The sequence below is a fragment of the Crinia signifera genome, chromosome 7, assembly GCF_055691185.1.
Source record: "Crinia signifera chromosome 7, ASM5569118v1, whole genome shotgun sequence".
In the NCBI taxonomy this organism is placed as follows: Eukaryota; Metazoa; Chordata; class Amphibia; order Anura; family Myobatrachidae; genus Crinia; species Crinia signifera.
Genome location: NC_139223.1, coordinates 106,855,085 through 106,869,170, shown reverse-complemented (window position 1 = coordinate 106,869,170; position 14,086 = coordinate 106,855,085). Strand labels below are relative to the sequence as shown.

General features: G+C 40.0%; 23 non-coding genes and 6 pseudogenes across 23 annotated transcripts; all 29 read left to right on the top strand.

The window, feature by feature from the left end:
* The first annotated feature begins 6 nt into the window (after positions 1-6).
* LOC146025130 (5S ribosomal RNA) lies at positions 7-125 on the top strand (annotated as a pseudogene).
* A 345-nt stretch (positions 126-470) lies between these two features.
* LOC146024839 (5S ribosomal RNA) lies at positions 471-589 on the top strand (annotated as a pseudogene).
* A 345-nt stretch (positions 590-934) lies between these two features.
* Positions 935-1,053, top strand: LOC146025129 (5S ribosomal RNA; annotated as a pseudogene).
* A 344-nt stretch (positions 1,054-1,397) lies between these two features.
* Positions 1,398-1,516, top strand: LOC146022321 (5S ribosomal RNA). Its single transcript, XR_014451784.1, has one exon. It is a non-coding gene; the product is annotated as a 5S ribosomal RNA (ribosomal RNA).
* A 345-nt stretch (positions 1,517-1,861) lies between these two features.
* On the top strand, positions 1,862-1,980 carry LOC146023158 (5S ribosomal RNA). The gene has a single exon (XR_014452584.1). It is a non-coding gene; the product is annotated as a 5S ribosomal RNA (ribosomal RNA).
* A 1,310-nt stretch (positions 1,981-3,290) lies between these two features.
* On the top strand, positions 3,291-3,409 carry LOC146024873 (5S ribosomal RNA; annotated as a pseudogene).
* A 344-nt stretch (positions 3,410-3,753) lies between these two features.
* LOC146022705 (5S ribosomal RNA) lies at positions 3,754-3,872 on the top strand. The gene has a single exon (XR_014452150.1). It is a non-coding gene; the product is annotated as a 5S ribosomal RNA (ribosomal RNA).
* Positions 3,873-4,217: 345 nt separating this feature from the next.
* On the top strand, positions 4,218-4,336 carry LOC146021537 (5S ribosomal RNA). The gene has a single exon (XR_014451018.1). It is a non-coding gene; the product is annotated as a 5S ribosomal RNA (ribosomal RNA).
* A 344-nt stretch (positions 4,337-4,680) lies between these two features.
* Positions 4,681-4,799, top strand: LOC146022320 (5S ribosomal RNA). The gene has a single exon (XR_014451783.1). It is a non-coding gene; the product is annotated as a 5S ribosomal RNA (ribosomal RNA).
* A 346-nt stretch (positions 4,800-5,145) lies between these two features.
* LOC146022000 (5S ribosomal RNA) lies at positions 5,146-5,264 on the top strand. Its single transcript, XR_014451468.1, has one exon. It is a non-coding gene; the product is annotated as a 5S ribosomal RNA (ribosomal RNA).
* Positions 5,265-5,609: 345 nt separating this feature from the next.
* LOC146021676 (5S ribosomal RNA) lies at positions 5,610-5,728 on the top strand. Its single transcript, XR_014451153.1, has one exon. It is a non-coding gene; the product is annotated as a 5S ribosomal RNA (ribosomal RNA).
* Positions 5,729-6,072: 344 nt separating this feature from the next.
* LOC146022661 (5S ribosomal RNA) lies at positions 6,073-6,191 on the top strand. The gene has a single exon (XR_014452107.1). It is a non-coding gene; the product is annotated as a 5S ribosomal RNA (ribosomal RNA).
* Positions 6,192-6,535: 344 nt separating this feature from the next.
* On the top strand, positions 6,536-6,654 carry LOC146022319 (5S ribosomal RNA). The gene has a single exon (XR_014451782.1). It is a non-coding gene; the product is annotated as a 5S ribosomal RNA (ribosomal RNA).
* Positions 6,655-7,000: 346 nt separating this feature from the next.
* LOC146024545 (5S ribosomal RNA) lies at positions 7,001-7,119 on the top strand. Its single transcript, XR_014453921.1, has one exon. It is a non-coding gene; the product is annotated as a 5S ribosomal RNA (ribosomal RNA).
* A 345-nt stretch (positions 7,120-7,464) lies between these two features.
* Positions 7,465-7,583, top strand: LOC146021744 (5S ribosomal RNA). The gene has a single exon (XR_014451221.1). It is a non-coding gene; the product is annotated as a 5S ribosomal RNA (ribosomal RNA).
* A 345-nt stretch (positions 7,584-7,928) lies between these two features.
* On the top strand, positions 7,929-8,047 carry LOC146024856 (5S ribosomal RNA; annotated as a pseudogene).
* Positions 8,048-8,391: 344 nt separating this feature from the next.
* Positions 8,392-8,510, top strand: LOC146021536 (5S ribosomal RNA). Its single transcript, XR_014451017.1, has one exon. It is a non-coding gene; the product is annotated as a 5S ribosomal RNA (ribosomal RNA).
* Positions 8,511-8,854: 344 nt separating this feature from the next.
* LOC146022318 (5S ribosomal RNA) lies at positions 8,855-8,973 on the top strand. Its single transcript, XR_014451781.1, has one exon. It is a non-coding gene; the product is annotated as a 5S ribosomal RNA (ribosomal RNA).
* A 346-nt stretch (positions 8,974-9,319) lies between these two features.
* On the top strand, positions 9,320-9,438 carry LOC146023495 (5S ribosomal RNA). Its single transcript, XR_014452910.1, has one exon. It is a non-coding gene; the product is annotated as a 5S ribosomal RNA (ribosomal RNA).
* A 345-nt stretch (positions 9,439-9,783) lies between these two features.
* On the top strand, positions 9,784-9,902 carry LOC146023518 (5S ribosomal RNA). The gene has a single exon (XR_014452933.1). It is a non-coding gene; the product is annotated as a 5S ribosomal RNA (ribosomal RNA).
* Positions 9,903-10,248: 346 nt separating this feature from the next.
* On the top strand, positions 10,249-10,367 carry LOC146024859 (5S ribosomal RNA; annotated as a pseudogene).
* A 347-nt stretch (positions 10,368-10,714) lies between these two features.
* On the top strand, positions 10,715-10,833 carry LOC146023577 (5S ribosomal RNA). The gene has a single exon (XR_014452990.1). It is a non-coding gene; the product is annotated as a 5S ribosomal RNA (ribosomal RNA).
* Positions 10,834-11,178: 345 nt separating this feature from the next.
* On the top strand, positions 11,179-11,297 carry LOC146023539 (5S ribosomal RNA). The gene has a single exon (XR_014452953.1). It is a non-coding gene; the product is annotated as a 5S ribosomal RNA (ribosomal RNA).
* Positions 11,298-11,641: 344 nt separating this feature from the next.
* LOC146022317 (5S ribosomal RNA) lies at positions 11,642-11,760 on the top strand. The gene has a single exon (XR_014451780.1). It is a non-coding gene; the product is annotated as a 5S ribosomal RNA (ribosomal RNA).
* Positions 11,761-12,104: 344 nt separating this feature from the next.
* On the top strand, positions 12,105-12,223 carry LOC146022316 (5S ribosomal RNA). Its single transcript, XR_014451779.1, has one exon. It is a non-coding gene; the product is annotated as a 5S ribosomal RNA (ribosomal RNA).
* Positions 12,224-12,569: 346 nt separating this feature from the next.
* Positions 12,570-12,688, top strand: LOC146023494 (5S ribosomal RNA). Its single transcript, XR_014452909.1, has one exon. It is a non-coding gene; the product is annotated as a 5S ribosomal RNA (ribosomal RNA).
* A 345-nt stretch (positions 12,689-13,033) lies between these two features.
* On the top strand, positions 13,034-13,152 carry LOC146023507 (5S ribosomal RNA). Its single transcript, XR_014452922.1, has one exon. It is a non-coding gene; the product is annotated as a 5S ribosomal RNA (ribosomal RNA).
* Positions 13,153-13,496: 344 nt separating this feature from the next.
* On the top strand, positions 13,497-13,615 carry LOC146024057 (5S ribosomal RNA). Its single transcript, XR_014453453.1, has one exon. It is a non-coding gene; the product is annotated as a 5S ribosomal RNA (ribosomal RNA).
* A 346-nt stretch (positions 13,616-13,961) lies between these two features.
* Positions 13,962-14,080, top strand: LOC146022802 (5S ribosomal RNA). The gene has a single exon (XR_014452243.1). It is a non-coding gene; the product is annotated as a 5S ribosomal RNA (ribosomal RNA).
* The last annotated feature ends 6 nt before the right edge of the window (positions 14,081-14,086 follow it).

Below are 14,086 nucleotides of genomic sequence, written 5' to 3'. Positions count from 1 at the left end.
TATCTCGCCTACAGCCATACCACATTGGATAGCCCAAATCTCGTCTGATCTTGGAAGCTAAGAAGTGTTGGGCCTGGTTAGTAATTGGGTGGGAGACCACATGGGAACACCAGGTGCTGTAGGTTTTTTCACATTACTGGCAAATTGTTTTTATTCTCTATCTATTTAAATTGGAAACTTTTTCTTTTTATTGCCAGTACAGACATTTGGAAGAGGTCAAACAGACACAATAGCCATCACCTAAAGACTTACCACACTGTTTAGGCCCAATTCCAACTGCTTTTGGCAGCTAAACAGTGTTGAGCCTCTTTAGTAGTTTAATTTAAGATCCCCTGCTAATATCATGTCCTGTAGGTCTTTTTACATTGCCAACACATGATTTTTTTCAGTAAGCAAAAACAGTTACGAAACTTTTTTATTAGCTTACCTGGTGATAGAAGTAGAAGAGGGCAAAAAAGTGCCTGTATCTCACCTACAGCCATACCACATTGGATATGCCCAATCTTGTCTGATCTTGGAAGCTAAGCAGTGTTTGTCCTGGTTAGTACTTGGGTGGGAGACCACATGGGAACACCAGGTGCTGTAGGTTTTTTCACATTACTGGCAAATTGTTTTTATTCTCTAGCTATTTAAATTGGAAACTTTTTCTTTTTATTGCCTGTAGAGACATTTGTAAGAGGTCAAACAGACACAATAGCCATCACCTAAAGACTTACCACACTGTTTAGGCCCAATTCCAACTGCTTTTGGCAGCTAAACAGTGTTGAGCCTCTTTAGTAGTTTAATTTAAGATCACCTGCTAATATCATGTCCTGTAGGTCTTTTTACATTACCAAAACATGATTTTTTTAATTAAGCCAAAACAGTTAGGAAACTTTTTTATTAGCTTACCTGGTGATATAAGTAGAAGAGGGCAAAAAAGTGCATGTATCTCGCCTACAGCCATACCACATTGGATAGCCCAAATCTCGTCTGATCTTGGAAGCTAAGAAGTGTTGGGCCTGGTTAGTAATTGGGTGGGAGACCACATGGGAACACCAGGTGCTGTAGGTTTTTTCACATTACTGGCAAATTGTTTTTATTCTCTATCTATTTAAATTGGAAACTTTTTCTTTTTATTGCCAGCACAGACATTTAGAAGAGGTCAAACATACACAATAGCCATCACCTAAAGACTTACCACACTGTTTAGGCCCAATTCCAACTGCTTTTGGCAGCTAAACAGTGTTGAGCCTCTTTAGTATTTTAATTTAAGATCCCCTGCTAATATCATGTCCTGTAGGTCTTTTTACATTACCAACACATTATTTTTTTCAGTAAGCAAAAACAGTTAGGAAGCTTTTTTATTAGCTTACCTGGTGATAGAAGAGAAGAGGGCAAAAAAGAGCATGTATCTCACCTACAGCCATACCACATTGGATAGGCCCAATCTCGTCTGATCTTGGAAGCTAAGCAGTGTTGGGCCTGGTTAGTACTTGGGTGGGAGACCACATGGGAACACCTGGTGCTGTAGGTTTTTTCACATTACTGGCAAATTGTTTTTATTCTCTATCTATTTAAATTGGAAACTTTTTCTTTTTATTGCCAGCACAGACATTTAGCAGAGGTCAAACATACACAATAGCCATCACCTAAAGACTTACCACACTGTTTAGGCCCAATTCCAACTGCTTTTGGCAGCTAAACAGTGTTGAGCCTCTTTAGTAGTTTAATTTAAGATCCCCTGCTAATATCATGTCCTGTAGGTCTTTTTACATTGCCAACACATGATTTTTTTCAGTAAGCAAAAACAGTTACGAAACTTTTTTATTAGCTTACCTGGTGATAGAAGTAGAAGAGGGCAAAAAAGTGCCTGTATCTCACCTACAGCCATACCACATTGGATATGCCCAATCTCGTCTGATCTTGGAAGCTAAGCAGTGTTTGGCCTGGTTAGTACTTGGGTGGGAGACCACATGGGAACACCAGGTGCTGTAGGTTTTTTCACATTACTGGCAAATTGTTTGGTACTTGTTTCCTAGAACGGCCACAATCGTGAGTGATCGTGGCTCTTAATTAAGGGACACGATCCTCACGATGTGGCCGATTTTTTACAATTTTTTCCATTTGATTGACAGAAATCGGGTCAATCGGTCGGTCGCGACCAATTAAAATCGGCCGCGATGCGACCGACCGATTGACCCGATTTTTCCATAGACTTCAATGTTAAAAAATCTTTTAACATTGAAATCGGTCGGTCTTGTGCCATTATAATGGCACAAGATGAGATGGGCTTGATTAAGTCCATCTCACATAGGGAAAAATGATAAAAAAGGTGAAATGGGCCAATATGACCCATTTCACATTTTTTATGTGCCCGCCATGACCCCACGATAGACGTCAACCCGAAGCGTGGCGAGCGCAGCGAGCCCGCGAGGGGCGGCGGTGCGCGTCCTCTGACCTTTTCATTCCCCTACTATCCACTAGGGCGTGGAGTGAGAATAGAATAGTGTGGCGAGCGCAGCGAGCCACCGAGCCCGAAGCGTGGCGAGCGCAGCGAGCCCCGCGAGGGGACGCGTATACCTGTGAAGTTATACGCGTCCCCTCGCGGGGCTCGCTGCGCTCGCCACGCTTCGGGCTCGGTGGCTCGCTGCGCTCGCCACACTATTCTATTCTCACTCCACGCCCTAGTGGATAGTAGGGGAATGAAAAGGTCGGAGGACGCGCACCGCCGCCCCTCGCGGGCTCGCTGCGCTCGCCACGCTTCGGGTTGACGTCTATCGTGGGGTCTAGCCCACTTAGTAACATTTGGGGGGGCAATTGAAAATAATCATGTGAAAAAAAAAAAAATCGGGTGAAAAATCGGTCGGTCGGATCGGTCGCATCGCATGCGACCAAATCGCATGCGATGCGATCGATCCGATTTTTTATCTTACGACCACAACGATCTAAATCGTTGTGGCCGTTCTAGGAAACAAGTACCAATTGTTTTTATTCTCTAGCTATTTAAATTGGAAACTTTTTCTTTTTATTGCCTGTAGAGACATTTGTAAGAGGTCAAACAGACACAATAGCCATCACCTAAAGACTTACCACACTGTTTAGGCCCAATTCCAACTGCTTTTGGCAGCTAAACAGTGTTGAGCCTCTTTAGTAGTTTAATTTAAGATCCCCTGCTAATATCATGTCCTGTAGGTCTTTTTACATTACCAAAACATGATTTTTTTAATTAAGCCAAAACAGTTAGGAAACTTTTTTATTAGCTTACCTGGTGATATAAGTAGAAGAGGGCAAAAAAGTGCATGTATCTCACCTACAGCCATACCACATTGGATAGCCCCAATCTCGTCTGATCTTGGAAGCTAAGAAGTGTTGGGCCTGGTTAGTAATTGGGTGGGAGACCACATGGGAACACCAGGTGCTGTAGGTTTTTTCACATTACTGGCAAATTGTTTTTATTCTCTATCTATTTAAATTGGAAACTTTTTCTTTTTATTGCCAGCACAGACATTTAGAAGAGGTCAAACATACACAATAGCCATCACCTAAAGACTTACCACACTGTTTAGGCCCAATTCCAACTGCTTTTGGCAGCTAAACAGTGTTGAGCCTCTTTAGTATTTTAATTTAAGATCCCCTGCTAATATCATGTCCTGTAGGTCTTTTTACATTACCAACACATGATTTTTTTCAGTAAGCAAAAACAGTTAGGAAGCTTTTTTATTAGCTTACCTGGTGATAGAAGAGAAGAGGGCAAAAAAGAGCATGTATCTCACCTACAGCCATACCACATTGGATAGGCCCAATCTCATCTGATCTTGGAAGCTAAGCAGTGTTGGGCTTGGTTAGTACTTGGGTGGGAGACCACATGGGAACACCAGGTGCTGTAGGTTTTTTCACATTACTGGCAAATTGTTTTTATTCTCTATCTATTTAAATTGGAAACTTTTTCTTTTTATTGCCAGCACAGACATTTAGAAGAGGTCAAACATACACAATAGCCATCACCTAAAGACTTACCACACTGTTTAGGCCCAATTCCAACTGCTTTTGGCAGCTAAACAGTGTTGAGCCTCTTTAGTCGTTTAATTTAAGATCCCCTGCTAATATCATGTCCTGTAGGTCTTTTTACATTGCCAACACATGATTTTTTTCAGTAAGCAAAAACAGTTACGAAGCTTTTTTATTAGCTTACCTGGTGATAGAAGTAGAAGAGGGCAAAAAAGTGCATGTATCTCACCTACAGCCATACCACATTGGATAGGCCCAATCTCATCTGATCTTGGAAGCTAAGCAGTGTTGGGCCTGGTTAGTACTTGGGTGGGAGACCACATGGGAACACCAGGTGCTGTAGGTTTTTTCACATTACTGGCAAATTGTTTTTATTCTCTAGCTATTTAAATTGGAAACTTTTTCTTTTTATTGCTTGTAGAGACATTTGTAAGAGGTCAAACAGACACAATAGCCATCACCTAAAGACTTACCACACTGTTTAGGCCCAATTCCAACTGCTTTTGGCAGCTAAACAGTGTTGAGCCTCTTTAGTAGTTTAATTTAAGATCCCCTGCTAATATCATGTCCTGTAGGTCTTTTTACATTACCAACACATGATTTTTTTCAGTAAGCAAAAACAGTTAGGAAGCTTTTTTATTAGCTTACCTGGTGATAGAAGAGAAGAGGTCAAAAAAGAGCATGTATCTCACCTACAGCCATACCACATTGGATAGGCCCAATCTCGTCTGATCTTGGAAGCTAAGCAGTGTTGGGCCTGGTTAGTACTTGGGTGGGAGACCACATGGGAACACCTGGTGCTGTAGGTTTTTTCACATTACTGGCAAATTGTTTTTATTCTCTAGCTATTTAAATTGGAAACTTTTTCTTTTTATTGCCAGTACAGACATTTGGAAGAGGTCAAACAGACACAATAGCCATCACCTAAAGACTTACCACACTGTTTAGGCCCAATTCCAACTGCTTTTGGCAGCTAAACAGTGTATGAGCCTCTTTAGTAGTTTCATTTAAGATCCCCTGCTAATATCATGTCCTGTAGGTCTTTTTACATTACCAAAACATGATTTTTTTCATTAAGCCAAAACAGGTAGGAAACTTTTTTATTAGCTTACCTGGTGATAGAAGTAGAAGAGGGCAAAAAAGTGCATGTATCTCACCTACAGCCATACCACATTGGATAGGCCCAATCTCGTCTGATCTTGGAAGCTAAGCAGTGTTGGGCCTGGTTAGTACTTGGGTGGGAGACCACATGGGAACACCAGGTGCTGTAGGTTTTTTCACATTACTGGCAAATTGTTTTTATTCTCTATCTATTTAAATTGGAAACTTTTTCTTTTTATTGCCAGCACAGACATTTAGAAGAGGTCAAACATACACAATAGCCATCACCTAAAGACTTACCACACTGTTTAGGCCCAATTCCAACTGCTTTTGGCAGCTAAACAGTGTTGAGCCTCTTTAGTAGTTTAATTTAAGATCCCCTGCTAATATCATGTCCTGTAGGTCTTTTTACATTGCCAACACATGATTTTTTTCAGTAAGCAAAAACAGTTACGAAACTTTTTTATTAGCTTACCTGGTGATAGAAGTAGAAGAGGGCAAAAAAGTGCCTTTATCTCACCTACAGCCATACCACATTGGATATGCCCAATCTCGTCTGGTCTTGGAAGCTAAGCAGTGTTGGGCCTGGTTAGTACTTGGGTGGGAGACCACATGGGAACACCAGGTGCTGTAGGTTTTTTCACATTACTGGCAAATTGTTTTTATTCTCTAGCTATTTAAATTGGAAACTTTTTCTTTTTATTGCCTGTAGAGACATTTGTAAGAGGTCAAACAGACACAATAGCCATCACCTAAAGACTTACCACACTGTTTAGGCCCAATTCCAACTGCTTTTGGCAGCTAAACAGTGTTGAGCCTCTTTAGTAGTTTAATTTAAGATCCCCTGCTAATATCATGTCCTGTAGGTCTTTTTACATTACTAACACATGATATTTTTCAGTAAGCAAAAACAGTTAGGAAGCTTTTTTATTAGCTTACCTGGTGATAGAAGAGAAGAGGGCAAAAAAGAGCATGTATCTCACCTACAGCCATACCACATTGGATAGGCCCAATCTCGTCTGATCTTGGAAGCTAAGCAGTGTTGGGCCTGGTTAGTACTTTGGTGGGAGACCACATGGGAACACCTGGTGCTGTAGGTTTTTTCACATTACTGGCAAATTGTTTTTATTCTCTAGCTATTTAAATTGGAAACTTTTTCTTTTTATTGCCAGTACAGACATTTGGAAGAGGTCAAACATACACAATAGCCATCACCTAAAGACTTACCACACTGTTTAGGCCCAATTCCAACTGCTTTTGGCAGCTAAACAGTGTTGAGCCTCTTTAGTATTTTAATTTAAGATCCCCTGCTAATATCATGTCCTGTAGGTCTTTTTACATTACCAACACATGATTTTTTTCAGTAAGCAAAAACAGTTAGGAAGCTTTTTTATTAGCTTACCTGGTGATAGAAGAGAAGAGGGCAAAAAAGAGCATGTATCTCACCTACAGCCATACCACATTGGATAGGCCCAATCTCGTCTGATCTTGGAAGCTAAGCAGTGTTGGGCCTGGTTAGTACTTGGGTGGGAGACCACATGGGAACACCTGGTGCTGTAGGTTTTTTCACATTACTGGCAAATTGTTTTTATTATCTAGCTATTTAAATTGGAAACTTTTTCTTTTTATTGCCAGTACAGACATTTGGAAGAGGTCAAACAGACACAATAGCCATCACCTAAAGACTTACCACACTGTTTAGGCCCAATTCCAACTGCTTTTGGCAGCTAAACAGTGTATGAGCCTCTTTAGTTGTTTCATTTAAGATCCCCTGCTAATATCATGTCCTGTAGGTCTTTTTACATTACCAAAACATGATTTTTTTCATTAAGCCAAAACAGTTAGGAAACTTTTTTATTAGCTTACCTGGTGATAGAAGTAGAAGAGGGCAAAAAAGTGCATGTATCTCACCTACATCCATACCACATTGGATAGGGCCAATCTCATCTGATCTTGGAAGCTAAGCAGTGTTGGGCCTGGTTAGTACTTGGGTGGGAGACCACATGGGAACACCAGGTGCTGTAGGTTTTTTCACATTACTGGCAAATTGTTTTTATTCTCTATCTATTTAAATTGGAAACTTTTTCTTTTTATTGCCAGCACAGACATTTAGAAGAGGTCAAACATACACAATAGCCATCACCTAAAGACTTACCACACTGTTTAGGCCCAATTCCAACTGCTTTTGGCAGCTAAACAGTGTTGAGCCTCTTTAGTCGTTTAATTTAAGATCCCCTGCTAATATCATGTCCTGTAGGTCTTTTTACATTGCCAACACATGATTTTTTTCAGTAAGCAAAAACAGTTACGAAACTTTTTTATTAGCTTACCTGGTGATAGAAGTAGAAGAGGGCAAAAAAGTGCCTGTATCTCACCTACAGCCATACCACATTGGATATGCCCAATCTCGTCTGATCTTGGAAGCTAAGCAGTGTTGGGCCTGGTTAGTACTTTGGTGGGAGACCAAATGGGAACACCAGGTGCTGTAGGTTTTTTCACATTACTGGCAAATTGTTTTTATTCTCTAGCTATTTAAATTGGAAACTTTTTCTTTTTATTGCCTGTAGAGACATTTGTAAGAGGTCAAACAGACACAATAGCCATCACCTAAAGACTTACCACACTGTTTAGGCCCAATTCCAACTGCTTTTGGCAGCTAAACAGTGTTGAGCCTCTTTAGTAGTTTAATTTAAGATCCCCTGCTAATATCATGTCCTGTAGGTCTTTTTACATTACCAAAACATGATTTTTTTAATTAAGCCAAAACAGTTAGGAAACTTTTTTATTAGCTTACCTGGTGATATAAGTAGAAGAGGGCAAAAAAGTGCATGTATCTCACCTACAGCCATACCACATTGGATAGGCCCAATCTCGTCTGATCTTGGAAGATAAGAAGTGTTGGGCCTGGTTAGTAATTGGGTGGGAGACCACATGGGAACACCAGGTGCTGTAGGTTTTTTCACATTACTGGCAAATTGTTTTTATTCTCTATCTATTTAAATTGGAAACTTTTTCTTTTTATTGCCAGCACAGACATTTAGAAGAGGTCAAACATACACAATAGCCATCACCTAAAGACTTACCACACTGTTTAGGCCCAATTCCAACTGCTTTTGGCAGCTAAACAGTGTTGAGCCTCTTTAGTATTTTAATTTAAGATCCCCTGCTAATATCATGTCCTGTAGGTCTTTTTACATTACCAACACATGATTTTTTTCAGTAAGCAAAAACAGTTAGGAAGCTTTTTTATTAGCTTACCTGGTGATAGAAGAGAAGAGGGCAAAAAAGAGCATGTATCTCACCTACAGCCATACCACATTGGATAGGCCCAATCTCATCTGATCTTGGAAGCTAAGCAGTGTTGGGCCTGGTTAGTACTTGGGTGGGAGACCACATGGGAACACCAGGTGCTGTAGGTTTTTTCACATTACTGGCAAATTGTTTTTATTCTCTATCTATTTAAATTGGAAACTTTTTCTTTTTATTGCCAGCACAGACATTTAGAAGAGGTCAAACATACACAATAGCCATCACCTAAAGACTTACCACACTGTTTAGGCCCAATTCCAACTGCTTTTGGCAGCTAAACAGTGTTGAGCCTCTTTAGTCGTTTAATTTAAGATCCCCTGCTAATATCATGTCCTGTAGGTCTTTTTACATTGCCAACACATGATTTTTTTCAGTAAGCAAAAACAGTTACGAAACTTTTTTATTAGCTTACCTGGTGATAGAAGAGAAGAGGTCAAAAAAGAGCATGTATCTCACCTACAGCCATACCACATTGGATAGGCCCAATCTCGTCTGATCTTGGAAGCTAAGCAGTGTTGGGCCTGGTTAGTACTTGGGTGGGAGACCACATGGGAACACCTGGTGCTGTAGGTTTTTTCACATTACTGGCAAATTGTTTTTATTCTCTAGCTATTTAAATTGGAAACTTTTTCTTTTTATTGCCAGTACAGACATTTGGAAGAGGTCAAACAGACACAATAGCCATCACCTAAAGACTTACCACACTGTTTAGGCCCAATTCCAACTGCTTTTGGCAGCTAAACAGTGTATGAGCCTCTTTAGTTGTTTCATTTAAGATCCCCTGCTAATATCATGTCCTGTAGGTCTTTTTACATTACCAAAACATGATTTTTTTCATTAAGCCAAAACAGTTAGGAAACTTTTTTATTAGCTTACCTGGTGATAGAAGTAGAAGAGGGCAAAAAAGTGCATGTATCTCACCTACAGCCATACCACATTGGATAGGGCCAATCTCATCTGATCTTGGAAGCTAAGCAGTGTTGGGCCTGGTTAGTACTTGGGTGGGAGACCACATGGGAACACCAGGTGCTGTAGGTTTTTTCACATTACTGGCAAATTGTTTTTATTCTCTATCTATTTAAATTGGAAACTTTTTCTTTTTATTGCCAGCACAGACATTTAGAAGAGGTCAAACATACACAATAGCCATCACCTAAAGACTTACCACACTGTTTAGGCCCAATTCCAACTGCTTTTGGCAGCTAAACAGTGTTGAGCCTCTTTAGTCGTTTAATTTAAGATCCCCTGCTAATATCATGTCCTGTAGGTCTTTTTACATTGCCAACACATGATTTTTTTCAGTAAGCAAAAACAGTTACGAAACTTTTTTATTAGCTTACCTGGTGATAGAAGTAGAAGAGGGCAAAAAAGTGCCTGTATCTCACCTACAGCCATACCACATTGGATATGCCCAATCTCGTCTGATCTTGGAAGCTAAGCAGTGTTGGGCCTGGTTAGTACTTGGGTGGGAGACCACATGGGAACACCAGGTGCTGTAGGTTTTTTCACATTACTGGCAAATTGTTTTTATTCTCTATCTATTTAAATTGGAAACTTTTTCTTTTTATTGCCAGCACAGACATTTAGAAGAGGTCAAACATACACAATAGCCATCACCTAAAGACTTACCACACTGTTTAGGCCCAATTCCAACTGCTTTTGGCAGCTAAACAGTGTATGAGCCTCTTTAGTCGTTTAATTTAAGATCCCCTGCTAATATCATGTCCTGTAGGTCTTTTTACATTGCCAACACATGATTTTTTTCAGTAAGCAAAAACAGTTACGAAACTTTTTTATTAGCTTACCTGGTGATAGAAGTAGAAGAGGGCAAAAAAGTGCCTGTATCTCACCTACAGCCATACCACATTGGATAGGCCCAATCTCGTCTGATCAAGGAAGCTAAGCAGTGTTGGGCCTGGTTAGTACTTGGGTGGGAGACCACATGGGAACACCTGGTGCTGTAGGTTTTTTTCACATTACTGGCAAATTGTTTTTATTCTCTAGCTATTTAAATTGGAAACTTTTTCTTTTTATTGCCAGTACAGACATTTGGAAGAGGTCAAACAGACACAATAGCCATCACCTAAAGACTTACCACACTGTTTAGGCCCAATTCCAACTGCTTTTGGCAGCTAAACAGTGTATGAGCCTCTTTAGTTGTTTTATTTAAGATCCCCTGCTAATATAATGTCCTGTAGGTCTTTTTACATTACCAAAACATGATTTTTTTCATTAAGCCAAAACAGTTAGGAAACTTTTTTATTAGCTTACCTGGTGATAGAAGTAGAAGAGGGCAAAAAAGTGCATGTATCTCACCTACAGCCATACCACATTGGATAGGCCCAATCTCGTCTGATCTTGGAAGCCAAGCAGTGTTGGGCCTGGTTAGTACTTGGCTGGGAGACCACATGGGAACACCAGGTGCTGTAGGTTTTTTCACGTTACTGGCAAATTGTTTTTATTCTCTATCTATTTAAATTGGAAACTTTTTCTTTTTATTGCCAGCACAGACATTTAGAAGAGGTCAAACATACACAATAGCCATCACCTAAAGACTTACCACACTGTTTAGGCCCAATTCCAACTGGTTTTGGCAGCTAAACAGTGTTGAGCCTCTTTAGTAGTTTAATTTAAGATCCCCTGCTAATATCATGTCCTGTAGGTCTTTTTACATTGCCAACACATGATTTTTTTCAGTAAGCAAAAACAGTTACGAAACTTTTTTATTAGCTTACCTGGTGATAGAAGTAGAAGAGGGCAAAAAAGTGCCTGTATTTCACCTACAGCCATACCACATTGGATATGCCCAATCTCGTCTGATCTTGGAAGCTAAGCAGTGTTGGGCCTGGTTAGTACTTGGGTGGGAGACAACATGGGAACACCAGGTGCTGTAGGTTTTTTCACATTACTGGCAAATTGTTTTTATTCTCTAGCTATTTAAATTGGAAACTTTTTCTTTTTATTGCCTGTATAGACATTTGTAAGAGGTCAAACAGACACAATAGCCATCACCTAAAGACTTACCACACTGTTTAGGCCCAATTCCAACTGCTTTTGGCAGCTAAACAGTGTTAAGCCTCTTTAGTAGTTTAATTTAAGATCCCCTGCTAATATCATGTGCTGTAGGTCTTTTTACATTACCAACACATGATTTTTTTCAGTAAGCAAAAACAGTTAGGAAGCTTTTTTATTAGCTTACCTGGTGATAGAAGAGAAGAGGTCAAAAAAGAGCATGTATCTCACCTACAGCCATACCACATTGGATAGGCCCAATCTCGTCTGATCTTGGAAGCTAAGCAGTGTTGGGCCTGGTTAGTACTTGGGTGGGAGACCACATGGGAACACCTGGTGCTGTAGGTTTTTTCACATTACTGGCAAATTGTTTTTATTCTCTATCTATTTAAATTGGAAACTTTTTCTTTTTATTGCCAGCACAGACATTTAGAAGAGGTCAAACATACACAATAGCCATCACCTAAAGACTTACCACACTGTTTAGGCCCAATTTCAACTGCTTTTGGCAGCTAAACAGTGTTGAGCCTCTTTAGTATTTTAATTTAAGATCCCCTGCTAATATCATGTCCTGTAGGTCTTTTTACATTACCAACACATGATTTTTTTCAGTAAGCAAAAACAGTTAGGAAGCTTTTTTATTAGCTTACCTGGTGATAGAAGAGAAGAGGGCAAAAAAGAGCATGTATCTCACCTACAGCCATACCACATTGGATAGGCCCAATCTCGTCTGATCTTGGAAGCTAAGCAGTGTTGGGCCTGGTTAGTACTTGGGTGGGAGACCACATGGGAACACCTGGTGCTGTAGGTTTTTTCACATTACTGGCAAATTGTTTTTATTCTCTAGCTATTTAAATTGGAAACTTTTTCTTTTTATTGCCAGTACAGACATTTGGAAGAGGTCAAACAGACACAATAGCCATCACCTAAAGACTTACCACACTGTTTAGGCCCAATTCCAACTGCTTTTGGCAGCTAAACAGTGTATGAGCCTCTTTAGTTGTTTCATTTAAGATCCCCTGCTAATATCATGTCCTGTAGGTCTTTTTACATTACCAAAACATGATTTTTTTCATTAAGCCAAAACAGTTAGGAAACTTTTTTATTAGCTTACCTGGTGATAGAAGTAGAAGAGGGCAAAAAAGTGCATGTATCTCACCTACAGCCATACCACATTGGATAGGGCCAATCTCATCTGATCTTGGAAGCTAAGCAGTGTTGGGCCTGGTTAGTACTTGGGTGGGAGACCACATGGGAACACCAGGTGCTGTAGGTTTTTTCACATTACTGGCAAATTGTTTTTATTCTCTATCTATTTAAATTGGAAACTTTTTCTTTTTATTGCCAGCACAGACATTTAGAAGAGGTCAAACATACACAATAGCCATCACATAAAGACTTACCACACTGTTTAGGCCCAATTCCAACTGCTTTTGGCAGCTAAACAGTGTTGAGCCTCTTTAGTCGTTTAATTTAAGATCCCCTGCTAATATCATGTCCTGTAGGTCTTTTTACATTGCCAACACATGATTTTTTTCAGTAAGCAAAAACAGTTACGAAACTTTTTTATTAGCTTACCTGGTGATAGAAGTAGAAGAGGGCAAAAAAGTGCCTGTATCTCACCTACAGCCATACCACATTGGATATGCCCAATCTCGTCTGATCTTGGAAGCTAAGCAGTGTTGGGCCTGGTTAGTACTTGGGTGGGAGACCACATGGGAACACCAGGTGCTGTAGGTTTTTTCACATTACTGGCAAATTGTTTTTATTCTCTAGCTATTTAAATTGGAAACTTTTTCTTTTTATTGCCTGTAGAGACATTTGTAAGAGGTCAAACAGACACAATAGCCATCACCTAAAGACTTACCACACTGTTTAGGCCCAATTCCAACTGCTTTTGGCAGCTAAACAGTGTTGAGCCTCTTTAGTAGTTTAATTTAAGATCCCCTGCTAATATCATGTCCTGTAGGTCTTTTTACATTACCAACACATGATTTTTTTCAGTAAGCAAAAACAGTTAGGAAGCTTTTTTATTAGCTTACCTGGTGATAGAAGAGAAGAGGGCAAAAAAGAGCATGTATCTCACCTACAGCCATACCACATTGGATAGGCCCAATCTCATCTGATCTTGGAAGCTAAGCAGTGTTGGGCCTGGTTAGTACTTGGGTGGGAGACCACATGGGAACACCTGCTGCTGTAGGTTTTTTCACATTACTGGCAAATTGTTTTTATTCTCTAGCTATTTAAATTGGAAACTTTTTCTTTTTATTGCCAGTACAGACATTTGGAAGAGGTCAAACAGACACAATAGCCATCACCTAAAGACTTACCACACTGTTTAGGCCCAATTCCAACTGCTTTTGGCAGCTAAACAGTGTATGAGCCTCTTTAGTTGTTTCATTTAAGATCCCCTGCTAATATCATGTCCTGTAGGTCTTTTTACATTACCAAAACATGATTTTTTTCATTAAGCCAAAACAGTTAGGAAACTTTTTTATTAGCTTACCTGGTGATAGAAGTAGAAGAGGGCAAAAAAGTGCATGTATCTCACCTACAGCCATACCACATTGGATAGGCCCAATCTCGTCTGATCTTGGAAGCTAAGCAGTGTTGGGCCTGGTTAGTACTTGGCTGGGAGACCACATGGGAACACCAGGTGCTGTAGGTTTTTTCA